Source organism: Leopardus geoffroyi, chromosome C1, assembly GCF_018350155.1.
Source record: "Leopardus geoffroyi isolate Oge1 chromosome C1, O.geoffroyi_Oge1_pat1.0, whole genome shotgun sequence".
Lineage (NCBI taxonomy): Eukaryota > Metazoa > Chordata > Mammalia > Carnivora > Felidae > Leopardus > Leopardus geoffroyi.
Window position 1 is genome coordinate 201309814 of NC_059328.1, and position 15801 is coordinate 201325614.

The window sequence follows — 15801 nt, forward strand, 5'->3', positions numbered from 1 at the left end:
CTCTTTGACCTTGCAATTCTACTTCTGGAGTGTATTCTTATTTACCTGTGAACTAGCACTTGTGTGTGATTATTCATTATAGTGGTGTTGGTAATAGCGAATGGTTTGGAATGTCCCAAAAGTCCATCAATAGGTGATTGGTTAAATACATTATGGTATAGCTATATAATGGAATTCTATCTGGCTGTAAAAACCCCCAAAACGAGGAAGCTCTTTTTGTACACACATAACATAATCTCCAAGAGACATTGTTAAGAGAAAACAGCAAGGTAACTGGTAGGGACTTTGGCATGTTGTTGTGTTCGTAAAGATCAGGAAAAAGGAGTGTGTGTGTGTGTGTGTGTGTGTGTGTGTGTGTACTTGGTTGTTTACGTACAGAATACCTCTGGAAAGCTACAAGGGAGGCATAAGAGTTGCAAGACTGTTCACTGTATCCCCCGCTTGTAACTTCCATCTTCCAAATCAGTGGATATGGTACTTTTTCAAATATTTTAATTTCGTTTTAAAAAAGAAGAACAAGAACGTGGGAACACTGGCAAACCAAAGCACAGATGCACTTTTTAAGGCAGGCGATAGCTATGCAGTTTTATCCATTATTGGCGTGGGGATGGGGCGGCGGGGGGGAACTGCAGGCTTAATATTGCCAGATCTTCCATTTTTTTTTTCAAAATAAGTTGGAAAAAATAATACGCTTGAGGAATATTCTAATTTTAAATTGTTGGCTCGATTTTTAAAAAAAAAATCAGGCTAACTAAGGCATGTCTCTGAGTTATGTCCAGTCTCAGCCCATCACTGGGGGATCCTGTGGTCCCCCAGGACCCCTCAGGACTCCAGGATCCCTCAGTCCCCTGAGGGACTCCAGGATCCCTCAGGAAGCTACTGTCTACATTTGGGAGAGAGGTAATGGAGGCCACGTAGGTCAGGGGAACCTGAAGTTCAGGGTAGAAAGAGCAGCATCCGGTGACCATTAGATGTGGGGAGTGAGGGAGAAAAAGTGGATGAAGAACGAATTTTCAAGCTTGGCTGGTTTGTCAGATGGAGTGATTTGTAGGCAAAATGGTTTAAGAATGGCTCTGAAATCAGGGGGGGGCCTGGGATCTTACCCCTTCTCCACCATTTGAGGTAATATTTGGGTTTTCTTATCATTCAGTGGAAATAGGATTACCTCCCTCACAAGGTTGGCACTGAATAAAAGAATGCACTTCCAGTGTAGACTAACTAACTAGTTAACTAGTTAACTAGACTAACTAACACTCAAAGTGTTAGTTCTTCCGGACCTTTGCCATTCTGGGTCACTCTCATTCGTTCTCTCCGTTTCCTGCTTAGTGGCCCATTTTCCTTCCCGCCCACGTGGTCCTTGAGGAGCTGACTCCACCCCCAAGAGGGAGTAGCAGGAAGCTCAGATCTCAACAGTGGGTGAATCACGTCTCCCTGGCCTGGGAAACAGGGTGATCAGACGCCCCAGTCCAGACCAGTTAGAGCCAAGGAGGCCAGCCCGGCGCTTCCGTTGGAAGGGGATGGAGGCCAGCAGGGAGCCTGGGCCGCTGTGGCTGTCTTGCCACCACGGGGGAGCACATCCGTGGGATGGAGCCACCAGAGTGGGCGGAGCTGAGAGATGCGGCGAGGGGAACCAAGGCCCAGGCAGAGAATCAGTTTCCCGACATCATGCCTCAGCTCCACGCCCAGAGGCTCAGAGTATACCCGAGCCAGTACGTTCCCTTTTGTCTGAAACATATACGTTTGAACGAACAAACGAGCGAACAAAGTGTGTCCACGGACAGACCACGGGAAACTGCTAAGCAGGCCACTTGGTGTTTGGGGGCCTTGTGTCCAGGGACTCACCCGTTTCCTGAATCCGGGGTGGGAGGCAGCAGGATGGGGAATTGCTGAGAATTCACCGTTCCTGCCGGCAAGCGCCCCGGAACAGTGTCACAGAGGTTTCTGGACTGGTGAGAACTTAGACATAAGGTCAGGTGGGAGCCAGAGGTGAAACTTGGGAGCCAGAGCCAGGAGTGAGGGTGGGGGGGGGTGGTGGTAGGGGAGCCCCGAAGCTGCTTCTAGGCTCCTGCATCGGGGAGCTACGTGGAGAGGTGGGGGATTCCAGGGCACAGAAGTGCCCAGGCCACGAGCCCCGGGAGCGCTGAAACATCACCCCTCAAGATTTGGCACCTGCAGAGCAGCATCGCAGGGTTGAAGAGTTCAGGCAGGAAGAGGGGAGGCCTCCCCACGAGCCGGAAAGCACCCCCCACCACCCCCAGCAGGAGGATGATCTGGCAAGGGCCGCGTTAAGTGTGCGTGGGAAGGTCTGTCTTCCTGTCTACGGTAGGGTTGCGGGGGCAAGGCCTATTCTCAGTCGTCTGCAGAGGACCCCACGAGGCCAGGCACATAGAAAGACCTAGAAGAAAATATTTTATTTATTTATTTTTAAAGTTTTATTTGTTTATTTTGAGAGAGAGAGACAGAGAGAGAGAGAGAGAGAGAGAGAAAGCATGAGCAGGGAAGGGGCAGAGAGAAAGGGAGAGATCGAATGCCAGGCAGGCTCACAAGCTGTGAGATCATGACCTGAGCCCAAACCAAGTGTCAGACACTTAACCAACCGAGCCACCCAGGCATCTCTAGAGCAAAACATTCTACACAGAAATGAGCTAGAAGACTTTAACGCATGGCTTCCAGGAAGGGCAACCCCAAGTGAGTGGGCTAACCTGGTGTGAGGAAGGGAGTGTGGGTGGAGAGTCTGCTGGAACATTCTGTCTGCTGCGAGTGTCGACAGAGAATTGGGGCTAGTTCCCTTCACCCAGAGTCTCCTTGCCAAGCTTTGCTGGAATTGCAGGGACGAGGGGGCAGGCCTGCAAGTTTCAGGGTCATGTTTGCTGGAGGAAGGCAGGTACCGGCATCTCAGCCCAGCTTCCCTGCCTTCGAGGACCAGCAGTGAGGAACTCTTTGGAGATGGCCGAGCCCTTCGGGTCACTGCCAGGCAGCACTTTCCAATGATTCCCACACCGCAGCTTCTAAATGGTCTGCCCCCGTCTGCTTACACCCCCTCCCGGTGAGGTAGCTGGATGGCAATCCCTGTGTCTCAGCCCGATGAAGCGGGTGAGAAGGAATGAGTTGTTGTCCAGACCTCAGACGTCCTTTTGGCAAAGAAAAAAATTCTATCGGCCTCTGGAGGAATGGGAGGAAAGTGCCTGCTGGATCGGCAGGGTTGGAAGTCCGAGAGGCTCCTTGGGGTAATTCAGACCTCAGCTCTGGCCCTCATAGCATCATTGATTCGCAGGAGGCTCTTCGGCAAATCAACGTATCCATTCAGTCAACAAACACTGAGCAATTACTACACGTCAGGTACCGTGCTGCACGCTGGGGCGACAAAGCAGAACATCTTTCATCTTCCCAGACGACACGGGGAGAGAAACAAGCAGCCAAGGCTATTGCGTATATCGTAGAGTGGAACTTGGTGTGCCAAGAGGAACCCAGGAGCAGTGGGACCCCAGCAGAGGGGCCCCCTCCTGTGGGCTTGCTTCCGTGTCTGTGCTTTAAGCGGTGGGACCAGGTCACAAAAGGAAGAGAAGGTGCTTTTCACGTGCCTGCCACGGTCATACATCGAGGAGGAGCTCGAGCCCAGCGTGGGCTCCAAAGCAAGTGCTGAGTGGTGGTTCTCAAACTCCGACGTACATTAAAATTAGAACCCGATGGAGAGCTTATCTTAATAAGTAGTTTCCTGGGCCCAACCCGAGGAGATCTGCTTCAGTGGGTTTGGCATAGGGTCTCGTAATCTGCATTTTTTGGAAGTACCTTGGGTCGATTCTGGTGCAGATGGCCCACAGACCACCCCTTGAGAAAGGCTGCGTCTAATGTCCCTGACAAGTCTGACGTACCCAAGTTTCCATAACCGTATTTACTTGGAGTGAGTACGCGTGCCTGTTGATGGAGCCTGGGATTTGGGCTTCTCCTCTGAGGTACAGGCTTGCGCTTTTCTCCACGAGACGAGCTAGTCAAAATTGCCAGGATGTCTGTCTATGTGTCAGAAAGCATGTCTATTCACACAGTTATTCTTGATTTGGATGTTTTGGGAGAAACAGCATGAAACTGCAGCGTGGAGTCTAGTTTCTCTTACAAAAACACCGAAGTATCTAAATAAGAAACCAGCGAAGAGTAGTGAGAGCACAGGCCTCCAGTGTGCCTACACTTGGACTCCAAACTTCTTTACTTACCAGCCGCGAGACCTTGGGCAAGTTACTTTACTCTCTGGGCCCCAATTTCCTTATATGAAATGAGCCTGATAATAATATCTCAATCTCTGAAGGGGGGTTACAGGAGTTAAATGAGTTAGTATGGGTAAGCACTTAGCATGATGCCAGGTGCTTACACACTAGAAATGCTACCTGTTATTGACAAAGCTAAGTATACAAAAACTCTCCAGGAGTCAGAAACCAACAGGGAACTGAGAACTGGAAAAGTAATTGCATGGGCTGCCCTTTGCAGTTACCACGGGGGTGGACAAGTGGTGCTGATGTTAGAGCTGGTCTTATTCACACAGGGGTTTGAGTTTTTAATACCGTTCAGGGATAAGAAACAAGATGTTCAGTCCCTGGGAGGTGGAGTATTGGCACTGAGGCATCCACAGAAAGCCACGACCCTAGAAGGACAACATCGTTTAAAAAATTGTAGACCAGAAATAGTCAATCTGCAGCTTGGAAAAGTGGGAAGAGATCTTGTTTATCTTGAGCTGAGCTGTAGGTCTGGAGGGGAAAATGTCTCCCTTGAGAATTCAAAACCACTGGCATGAGCCTTTAGTGGCTTTGGGGTTTGAATAAATAGTTCCTGAACAGCCTAGAAACCCCTAGGCTAAGAAATAACATAAAATTTGGTCTGGACCAGTGGTCATCTGTTAGAAGCAAACGCTTTGATTATACTCGTTTCACTAGGTTAAGACCCTGTTGCAGATGAGCTCACAATCTGAAATCACACAAGACACTCATAGAAAAACACGAACAAGAGTCCACAGATCCAACAAACAATAGCACTAGATGTTCCAGAACCTTGGATTATAGAAGCATCCTAAGAGACTGTAAACATTGTGTTAAAATGACTAGTAGCACAAAATAAAGCTTCAAAAACATAAGTATCTGGAACATCAACAAAATCAGGCAGATTAAAGAAAAAGATTTCCCTTGACTTACGCTTGGGTTACGTCCCAATAAACCCCTTGTAAGTTGAAAATAGAAGTCAAAAATGCATTTAATACACCTAACCTACCGAGCATCCTATAGCCTAGCCCACCTTGAACATGCTCAGAACACTTACATGAACCAGCAATGGGGGGAAAACAGGAACACAAAGCCTATTTTACAAGGATGTGTTGACTATCTCATGTAATTTGTTGAATCCTGAAAGCAAAAAGCAGACCGGCTGTCTGGGTGCAGAATGGTTGTCATCGTGTAGGCTGTTCACCCTTGTGACCGTTCACCTTGTCAGCTGCACTTCCGGCTGCTACTCAGCATCAGGAGAGAGCATTGTGGCACATATTGCTGGGGGCAGATCCCAAACCCAAATTAGAAGTATGGTTTCTACTGAATGTGCATTGCTTTTGCACCATTGTAAAGTCAAAAAATCGTAAGTCGAACCATTGTAAGTCAGGGACCATCTGTAGTACTTTTTCTTAGAAAAAAAAAAAAAAAAAAGTACTCATTAAAATTTAAAACTCCAGGAACAGACTACGGAGTAGATGAGACACAGCCGAAAAAAGAATTTGTGAACTTGGAGGTAAATCGAGGAAATTATCCAGAAAGAGCCCAGAGATGGAAACTGAAAGAGATTCCAGAAGACACAGAGGATAAAATGAAAAATCTCACATTGAGCTAATAGACGTTCTGGAAGAGAAAAGAGAATGAGGTGAGGTGATGTTTGAAGGCAAGTTCCCTGAGAATTGATGATGAGAACGTTTAGATTCAGGAATTACAATGAACCCCAAACTAGAGAAATAAAACCAAGTGTTCTTTTAGAATCGCCATCGTGAAAGTGCAGAACGCCAAAGGCAGACAGACTCTAAAAGAAAGCAGAAAGACCAAAACCCATTACAGTTGAGAATGCCCTGGCCGAAGCCATGACGACCACGCAATTGGGAGTGTTCCCAGGACCCACATCTTAGCACACACTCCATGACATGCCGAATTGGAAAAGGGGCGGGGGGGCGCGGGTGGGTCAAGGCAGGGGCTGGGATCAAGGATGACTTCATTTTTTTTTCTTTGAAGAATGCCTGTTCTTTTTTTTTTTTTTTTTCAATATATGAAGTTTATTGTCAAATTGGTTTGCATACAACACCCAGTGCTCATCCCAAAAGGTGCCCTCCTCAATGCCCCTCACCCACCCTCCCCTCCCTCCCACCAAGTATGACTTCAAAAGCAGGAAAAGGATTTGCTCTTGGTGTCAAAAGATGCAAGAAGTTCTTGCACTGTTGCAAGGACCCAACAAGACATGTAAATAGGCTTGTTAACGAAAGAGCATTTTCCAAAGGCTTGTTTTGCAGTGACTGTGGTGTGGGAATGAAACTGTCCTGGGACTCTTTGTTCCCAAATCCAAACGGCTGTTTTGTTTCGTTTTTGTCTTTTTCTTTCTCTTTCTTTCTACCTTCCTTCCTCCCTCCTTCCCCCTTCTCTCTTTCTTTCATTCCTCCCTTCCTTCCTCCCTCCCTTCCTCCTCTCTCACTTCCTCCTTCCTTCCTTCCTTGCTCCCTCCCTTCTTCCCTTCCTTCCTTCCCTCTGTTCTTTCTTTCTTTCTTTCTTTCTTTCTTTTTTTCTTTCTTTATAGCACAGAGACGTTTGTAACAATGTGAGGTGTCTTAAGAAAACGTTAAATCAGCTTTGAACAAATGCTTGTTATTTCACTCTGGATTAACCATTCTGTGTGCAGTGTCGACATTTTCTGATGGAAAATGACATACATTACCTTATTTCCTCTCCCTTCTTTATAGTTTGATCAGATTAGATGGACCCTACTAGGAAAAATTCTGGCTTGGGCCAAACTAGGGTATGCTCTGGGCAGAGGAGATGTCCCTGAAAACGCTGACTTCACAGACAAGTTGGTGCTTCTCTGTGGCCTCCAGCCTCCCAGGTTGTTGTTGATAAATGCAAAATGGCTAGGCATTTGCCCAGGAAACCCCCTTCAGGAATCTTGCACAACCTGCTGAGAAATGTGAATGGATAAGGAAAGGCTGAGCCCAGGGAAATGAGGAGATAGGTGGGGTACCACTCAGCTCACCCCATCACCCACTCAGGAGCTTTTATTTCACTGGCCCGGTGACGTGAAGACACGGCTGGCCTAAGGAGAACTTGTTCTCTCGACACATTCTTACGGAGTGATGATTTTGTGACAGTCACTGCACTCAGTGGCCAGGACACTGCAGTGATCCAGACAAACCGCCTTCCCTCTCAGAGCTTAGAGTCTAGTGAGAGATGCAGATGAGTAACTATGATGTAGCTTGGGGAGTGTAATATGATGGAGGGGGTAGTCATGCCAGTGAGGATACTTAACAACCGAGACTTGAGAGGAATAAGTAAGAGTAGCTGAGAGAAGGAAAGAGCGAGATATAGTCAGAGAAGTTCACGTTGTTCGGCTTTTCTGGAGAATCAAAAATGAGAAGTGAACAGTGAGAAATATTGCTAGAAAGGCAGGCGGGAGTCCGCAGGAGTCTGTAAGCCCTGGTCAGAATAAGCCTTGACTTTGAGGAGCCTGGGGGCCATCACAGGATTTATGCAGGAAAGTAACCTGATTAGATTTTGTTCTTAGAAAGTTCAGTCTGGGGGCGCCTGGGTGGCTCAGTCGGTTAAGCTTCCGACTTCGGCTCAGGTCATGATCTCATGGTCCGTGAGTTCGAGCCCCACGTCGGGCTCTGTGCTGACAGCTCGGAGCCTGGAGCCTGTTTCAGATTCTGTGTCTCCCTCTCTCTGACCCTCCCCCATTCATGCTCTGTCTCTCTCTCTGTCTCAAAAATAAATAAACGTTAAAAAATGAAAGAAAGAAAGAAAGAAAGAAAGAAAGAAAGAAAGAAAGAAAGAAAGTTAGTTCAGTCTGGCTTCAGTCTGGGGATTCCAGTGGAAGGGAGACAGGGGAGCGGGGAACCCGTCAGGCGGCTATGGCAGTGGCTGCGGGCTGAACCGGGTGGCCGCAGGGGAGATGGGAAGGATGAGGATTCAAGAGGTGCTTCGCCGGAGAACTGACAGAGACTGGGATTGAACGTGGACTTTGAGGGGCAGCAATGATGCAGAGTCCTGGTTTGAATGTCAGGCAGAAGAAAGGAGGGGAGAGGGGCTAGGGAGCCAGAGGGTGGAGAAGGTGACAATCACTCTAGAGATGCCTCGGAAGGACCAGTGGGCCTCTTTGCCTTGGCTTGGGTCCCCTATGGTGACCCAAGGTGGGGAGTCATCAAGGACCCAGGCTCGTGGCAGCTTCTCCGTCGGATGTTGCTGGGACTTCAGGTGGACTTTGTCAGAGCTGCTGCTGAAATGTGATTTGCTTATGGGTGCTCAGCCCCTACCCTTTGCCCTGCTTTCAGCGTGCCCCTTTCAGAATTTAGGAGGCACACCTGTTCCAAATCTGCGGGAGAACAACCAAATAATTGTCATCATCACAAAAGGGACTCTAAGGGCACGTGGGGTGGCTCAGTTGGTTAAGCACCCGCCTTCAGCTCAGGTCATGATCTTGTAGTTCATGAACTCCAGCCCTGCATCGGGTTCTCTGCTGTCAGCATGGAGCTCGCTTCAGATCCTCTGTCCCCCTCCACCCTCTCTCTGCCCCTCCCCAACTGACACTCTCTCTCCCTCACTCTCTCTCAAAAATAAATAAATATTCAAAAAAGAGAAGAGGGGCAGCTGAGTGGCTCAGTCAGTTGAGCGTCAGACTTTGGCTCAGGTCATGATCTCATCATTTGTGAGTTTGTGGAGCCTGCCTGGGATTCTCTCTCTGCCTAGCTCTCTGCCCCTCCCCCACTCGTGTGTGTGAACTATTTCTCTCTCTCTCTCTCTCTCTCTCTCTCTCTCAAAATAATAAATTAACTTTAAAAATAAATAAATAAAAATAAATTAAAAAGAGAGGAGTCTTTAATACCATTCCTGCCACTCACTGTATGACTTTGACCAAGTTACTTCACCTCTCTGAGACTCTGTTGACCTTTGTGTAAAAGGACCATGGTGGAGAGAAACAAGTTAGGTGACTTTCCAAGAAAGCTACCATAGAATCTCCGTATGTAAAAAGATATAAGTGGAGTTGCTCTGTTTGAAGGTACAGAAAGGGAGGAGAGGGATATCCTATGGTCTCAAACCACCACTCACCTTTCCCCTTGACCCACTAGCTTCCTCCAAGCTCCAGAATTTCTAGAAACCTTAGGGTAACATGAAACACAATTCAAGGGGTGGCTGGGTGGCTTAGTCAATTGAACGTCTGACTTCGGCTCAGGTCATGATCTCACGGGTCGTGAGTTGGAGCCCCGAATCGTGCTCTGTGCTGACAGCTCAGAGCCTGGAGCCTGCTTCGGTTTCTGTCTCCCTCTCTCGCTGCCCCTCCCCCATTCACACCCTATCTCTCTCTCTCTCCCTCTCAAAAGTAAATACGCGTTAAAAGAAATTAAAAAATAAAAGAAACACAATTCAAAAATTTCTATCTGATGTGCCTTCTTCATTTCATAAACAAAAGGGCAAGAGACTTGTTCAAGGTCATACAAGGAGTCAATGGTCATGATGGAATTAGGACCCAGGTCCCCTGACCTCTAGTTCAGTGCTCTTTGTCCTCAGCATTTTGCCCCAATCCGGTTGTGGCCACTTTTTGTTTATTGAGTGGGAAACACCCTACCAGCCCAAACATGAGCTCTGCCCTCTGGAAATGGAAAAAACAGCCCACACACAAATCATTGCCACTGCCCGTGCCAGCAATATGATTCTGACTCTTGCAGGCTATTTGTACTTATAACTAAGTATGAGGTTCCTGGGGTCCCCAGAGCCTCTGATAATGATCTGTCAGGGATTTGGATGAGCCATTAGTTGAGTCTTAACCAACTTTAGCATTTGCTGTCCCAGCAAAACACTGAGTTATGCACAGTCTTGTATTCTTTTTTTTTTTTTAAATGTTTTATTTATTTTTGAGACAGAGAGAGACAAAGAATGAGCGGGGGAGGGACAGAGAGAGAGGGAGACACAGAATCCGAAGCAGGCTCCAGGCTCTGAGCTGCCAGCACAGAGTCCAACATGGGGCTCGAACTCACAGACCGCGAGATCGTGACCTGAGCCGAAGTCGGACGCTTAACCGACTGAGCCACCCAGGCGCCCCAGTCTTGTATTCTTAAAACCTACTTCTTTCATGAGTATTGATGCTCTACTCCATAGAGTAGATGCTCTACTCCATAAGAAGAGAGTTCCTCCATGCCCAGTTTAGTGTTCTGTATACAGTTGGTGCTTAGATAACAGTGCTTAGTCAATCATGCCTCTTCTCAAAGCCATGGGACTTGTTTCACCAAACATGAGGCTGGAACTCACGATCCTGAGATCAACAGTCACACGCTTCACCAACTGAGCCAGCCAGGTGCCTCACTGGACCTGTTTCTGTTCACAAACTGGGAAGGGGAACAGCATCAGAAGGGAGTTTCAGAGGCAGGCAAGCCTTTGAACCTCCCAGAAAGGACATGAGCCGCTTGGCACTGCACGGCATACGCGAGAAGGAGCTGAGCTGGCAGCCAATGAGAGCTTACCACCCATAGCAACTACCAGTCTGGAGCATTTACCACGTGACCGACAGGTGCTGTGCTGAAAACTGCAGAGGCATGACCTCCAGGAGTGGAAAAAACAACCTCTCATGGACTTCTTCCTACTTCATTAGAGAGCTGAGGCTCGGAGAGAGGAGGTGACTTAACTTCCAAACTACCCCTAGAACCCAGCTCTAGCTGACTCCAAAGCTCAAGTTCATAAACTCTAGATCAAGGTGACCAAGGGCAGCATACCTGAACTTTGAAAGATCCCGTAGGTGGCATGGAGAGCTTTTGTATCACATACTCTGATATCCGTCTGCTTGCTTTGGCCCCTCTGCTCACCTTGCTATCTTCCTTTTCTGCGGCCTCCCAGAGAATTTAGACAGGACAGCAGATGGAAACAGCTAGAGAATGTGGAGCCAGAGAGTTTGTAAACCAGACAGATTAACATGGTCCAGAGACCTCTGGGGACAGGGGAGGAGGGGCGCTGGCTGAGACATTAGCGTGGTCAGAGATGGGGTAATGAATACAGAAAATCTGCAAAGTTTATCCCAAAGGTCTTTAAATCGGGAACATTGTGATCCTACCGAGCAGTCCCTCAGAAGCAGACATAATGAACTAAAGTTTTTCCAAAGTCCGCTGGAGCTCTGAGAGCGTAGCGGGTAGTTAGTCAGTGATCTCAGAGTCAGACAGACCGGGGTTTCAATCCCAGATCTGATCCAGATCCTTCTCTTAATAGCCGAGGGATTTAGGGCAAGTTACTTACGCCTTTAAACTTCAGTTTTGCCAGCTGTATCTTGGGAATAATAATACGTACCTTAGAGTGTTGCGAAAATGGAGTTAGATTCCTATCGAGTACTTAGCATGGCCTCTGACATAGGCTAAGCATTCAGTAAAGAGTTATCATTATGGTGATTATGTATTAATAGTCTCCACATTCAGCTTCGCATCAAGTTTGATATAATTCTTTTGATAGCTGAAGTGACTAAACCTTCAAGTTCAGTCACACCCCTTAGGGTCACACACCCAAGCCGGTCCTTGGCTCAGACTCCAGGGCACCAATTAGCTCTTGTCCTCTGATTCACACTCCCTTTGCATTGTTTGCATATCTGGAGGCCAGCTTGAGGCCCCCTGGTAGAAAGATCATTCTGTAGGCTCTTTTCAAGAATGGTTTGGGTGGTAGCTCGGGAGGAAACTTGTCCAGATCCCAGAGTCTTTAACCTTCTTGAAATGATTGAAGCTGCCAGAACATCCAAAACCATAAAATCAGTTCTAAAGCTTCCATAGCCTTCCTGTGATTATAGACTCAAAATATTAGAGCTAGACTATTCTGTGGCAACTAAGAATTCATCTGCTCCAACCTCTTCATGTCACAGATCAAAACCCTGAGCCTTAGAAGGTGACACTTGGGCTGGGAGCACAGATGATTAGAATTGCAAGGCAATAAGCAGAACGTGAAAGGCTGAGAATGAGACCACGTCCAGAGTTTCTCTGGACGTGGTCCTCTCTGGACACCCTCCTGCCTCCAAGCCTGTGGCAATCTGACGACAGACGGTTCAGAAAGCCTCTGGACCCTCTCCTTGTCTTTCCACCTCTGACTCTCTTGGTGGACCCTTTTCTCTTGCGTGCGTGGTTGTATAACTGATTCTGGCAGGGACCCATGTTCAAAATAAAGCCAACCACTTTTCTGCCTTCTGCTCGTTGGGCTCAGCATCCCTGGAAAAGTTAAGTAGCTTCCTCAGGTAAAAACAAGGCCTCTTTCTTCCTACCGCCGTCCTCACGATTTTGTCAGAGGTAGGCACTAGGTACATGTTGAAGAAATAAAAGCAATGAGAGTCGGGAATGAGGAACCAGGGGCCCCGATCAAAGAGATGGGGACGGGTCTGTGAGGAAAGAAGGGACAGAGGCAAGGACCACATACATCTGCACTCTCCACTCTGGTACGTGCAGTGATCATATGTGATGCTCAGTGAATGTATACTCATCGAATAAATGAATGGGTGAATGAACTGAGAAGGGGAAAGAGGCAAAGAGGTCACTTGGAGCACCAGACCAGGAAAAGTAATCTGGTCCAGGGCCATTTAGGTGCAGGAAAGGTGAAAGTAACTGACATACATGGAACCTCCAGAATGTACCAGGCCCTGTGCTTGGTCCCTCCGTATGGCATATTGTAGAATCCTCATTACCACTTCATAACACAGGCATTGCCCATTTCACAGTCAGGAATACTGAGACTCAGAGAAATTCTTGTGTTTGGACTCTTTCTTGGAAAGAGTTCAGACTGACGAACTCTTCTCTGAACATACCTTGTGTGGCTGATAATTCTCCATTTGCCCCTATAACTCACTAGATGCAGCATCTGCCCTTCTCCAAGACTTTGGGGGGCTGACCTCTATGCACGACATCATCCGGGCTCCTTTGCCCTGGCCTTCTGTTTGGGTTTCACCAGTGGAGGTACTGATTAGATATTAGAAAGCAGGAAAAGAGAAAGACACATGGGGAGTTTATTGCCCTGCCCCATCCCTGCCTTGCAGTCCTCTCGGCAGACAGCCCTTCCTCCAGTACTTAAGCCTTTGTCTGGCCTCTGGCTGGGCTTTGGCAACAACATTCTCTCCCCTAACAGTGTGTCACTGCTTCCCCATCGTTGCTAAGCCCAGGGTTCTTCACTATTAGTCTTTTTGTGCTTCCTTTTGGTTCTTCTCCATTTCATTTCTAATTTCTGTTCAAAGAAATTCAGAATATAATTGTTCTAACACACCCTACCTCCTAAGGACCAACAAAAGGAAACAGATAAAGACCATGAAGACTTTCTGAGATGTTCATCAACTGATGGCCCATCTTCAGTCCAAGAGACAGAAGGATAGGGGGCCGACACGTACAATCGTGGCGTAGTTTGTGATTGTATTACTATTCCTTCATAGTGCCTAGTGCATTTTGTATATTCGAAGGATGTATTTTCTTCCCGGCTCACGCAACTCCTACCCTTACATTTAATTCATCAGTGTTGTCAAAAGCACTTCTATAGAGAACTTAAATTCAGGTGGGGCAGGGCAAAGAGAGTCTTACAGGCCTCGTCTCTTTCTCTAGGACAGTGGTTCTTAACAGGGGATGATTTTGCATCTCCCCCCCTTCCCCCCGCCCAGGGGATGCTTGTCAATGTTTGGAGCATTTTGCATTGTCATGATGGAAGAGAGGTGCTATTGGCATCTACTGGGTAGAAGCCAGGGATGCTTCTAAATACCCGATGCCGCACGGGACAGCCTCACAACAAGGAATTATCTGGTCCAAAATGTCAATAGCGGGGCTGTTGAGAAACCCTGCTCTAGGAGTTTACAATGATGACATCAGGGCTGGCCTCTTTTATGTTCAATGAAAACATTATTGCAGATTTCTATTTAAGAAAAATAGAACATCGTTGTGTGTGTGTGTGTGTGTGTGTGTGTGTGTGTGCGCGTGTGTGTGTTTACATTCAAATGTGTTTTAAAATATTTAGAAGAAAAGAGACGTGGGAACACATTTCTGGTATGGGTTATGTTATGAAATACATAGTTTAGAAGAGATTATTTTCCATAGTGATTAGGCATTCATTACGAAGGAGGGACAACTGAATAAGTTAGAATGCAATTGCCAGGTAAATATTTTCCTGACTCCAAAGAGATGTTATGAGGTTACTCAGGGATGGGATTATTCAGGCGAGCTACCATTTTTCCCTCCTTTTTCCTGATCCTGGTCTGGAGACAGATGGAGCTGCCAGTGATAGAGAATCAAGGTTTTCTGAGTCCCTTCCCCGTTATTAATAGGAAAGCAGCCTGCTCCCCAAAAGGGCCTTGACTGGCAGGTGGAGTGAGACAGGTCGAGGTCTGGACTGGTCAGTTCCTGAAGTATGTAGTTCAGGATTCTGTCTGCGATCTGCGTGCAGGAGAGTCTGGCCAGGTGACTTCTGTGGCCAGCAGTAGTTCTAATGGCAGCAAGCAAATAGCCTTGTCTTCACTGTGTGGGCCAAGGGACCCAAGCTTAGGGAATTTACATAACATACCTAACCACACATGGTTGGTAAGAACTGAAACCAGGCTCTGAGCCCAATCTTCTTCTCTCTGCTAGACTGGGTCACTTTTGTACTGACTTGGTATATTGGAAAGAGGCCTGAGTGGAAGTCAAACATGACACCCAGTCTTCTGTGGCTTTGGGCAAGGATTTAATACCTCTGGACCTCAGTTTTCTCTTCTGTAAGTTGGAAGAGCAAACGGGTGGCGTTACCATGGCCCTGTGCAGTTTCCAGATTCTTGTGGAATCTAGACCTCTCTCACTAGACTTCTGAGAATTCCAGTCTCTCCCATCCACACGGATGAGTAGTGGCCATGGGGGGAGACAAGGCCACTGCTGAGTGGATGGAGTGGATGGAGAGGGCAGCGGGGGCTGCTGCGTCCACTCACAATGTCTCAGCTCCATGGCAAAAAGGCTGAGGGCAGAGAGTGTGACAGGTGTGTGATGGACGTGGGCCGTGTAGGACTGTCCGTGGTCGGACCTCTGTAGCAGTAACAGCAGCAGAGTCAAGATAAAGAGATGCTGAACCGAGCAGAGTTCTTTCTGGAGAACATCTTCTTGACTTTTCTTTGGCAACGTGTCGTTCACTTGTTCATCCAGCCGGCCTTTGTCGAGTCCAAACTCTGTGCCAAGCACGTGGTAGAGAATAAAGGTTGACTAAGGCAGGGTGGATTCCTGCCCTTGGGAGATTTAAGAGGAGGTGAGGGTGTGGGCCTGGGCGCCAGCTACCTGGGCTTGCCTCCCAGCTGTGCCGCTTCCTTGGGCAAACTCTGTCTGTCTCTCTATCTGTCCAGTCGGAATAATAATAGTACCCACATTGAAGGGATACTCAGGGCATTAAATGACACAATTTAGAAAAAGCACAATTCCTGGCTACATATAAAATGAGTATCCCATAAATGTTTGCGATCCTCACGACTAGCAAGTGGTGATGGGACAGAGCTATAAACAGGAAATTGATGCTGTTCATGGAGCCCCAATAGATGATGCAGTTCTCTGAAGGAAGATGGAATATCAAGGTGGGAAAT

At 47.6% G+C, this 15801-nt stretch overlaps 1 long non-coding RNA gene across 1 annotated transcript; it reads left to right on the forward strand.

Moving 5' to 3' along the window:
- Positions 1-10537: 10537 nt before the first annotated feature.
- LOC123599444 lies at positions 10538-12421 on the forward strand. Its single transcript, XR_006713153.1, has 2 exons — positions 10538-10884; positions 12106-12421. It is a non-coding gene; the product is annotated as an uncharacterized LOC123599444 (long non-coding RNA).
- Positions 12422-15801: the final 3380 nt, after the last annotated feature.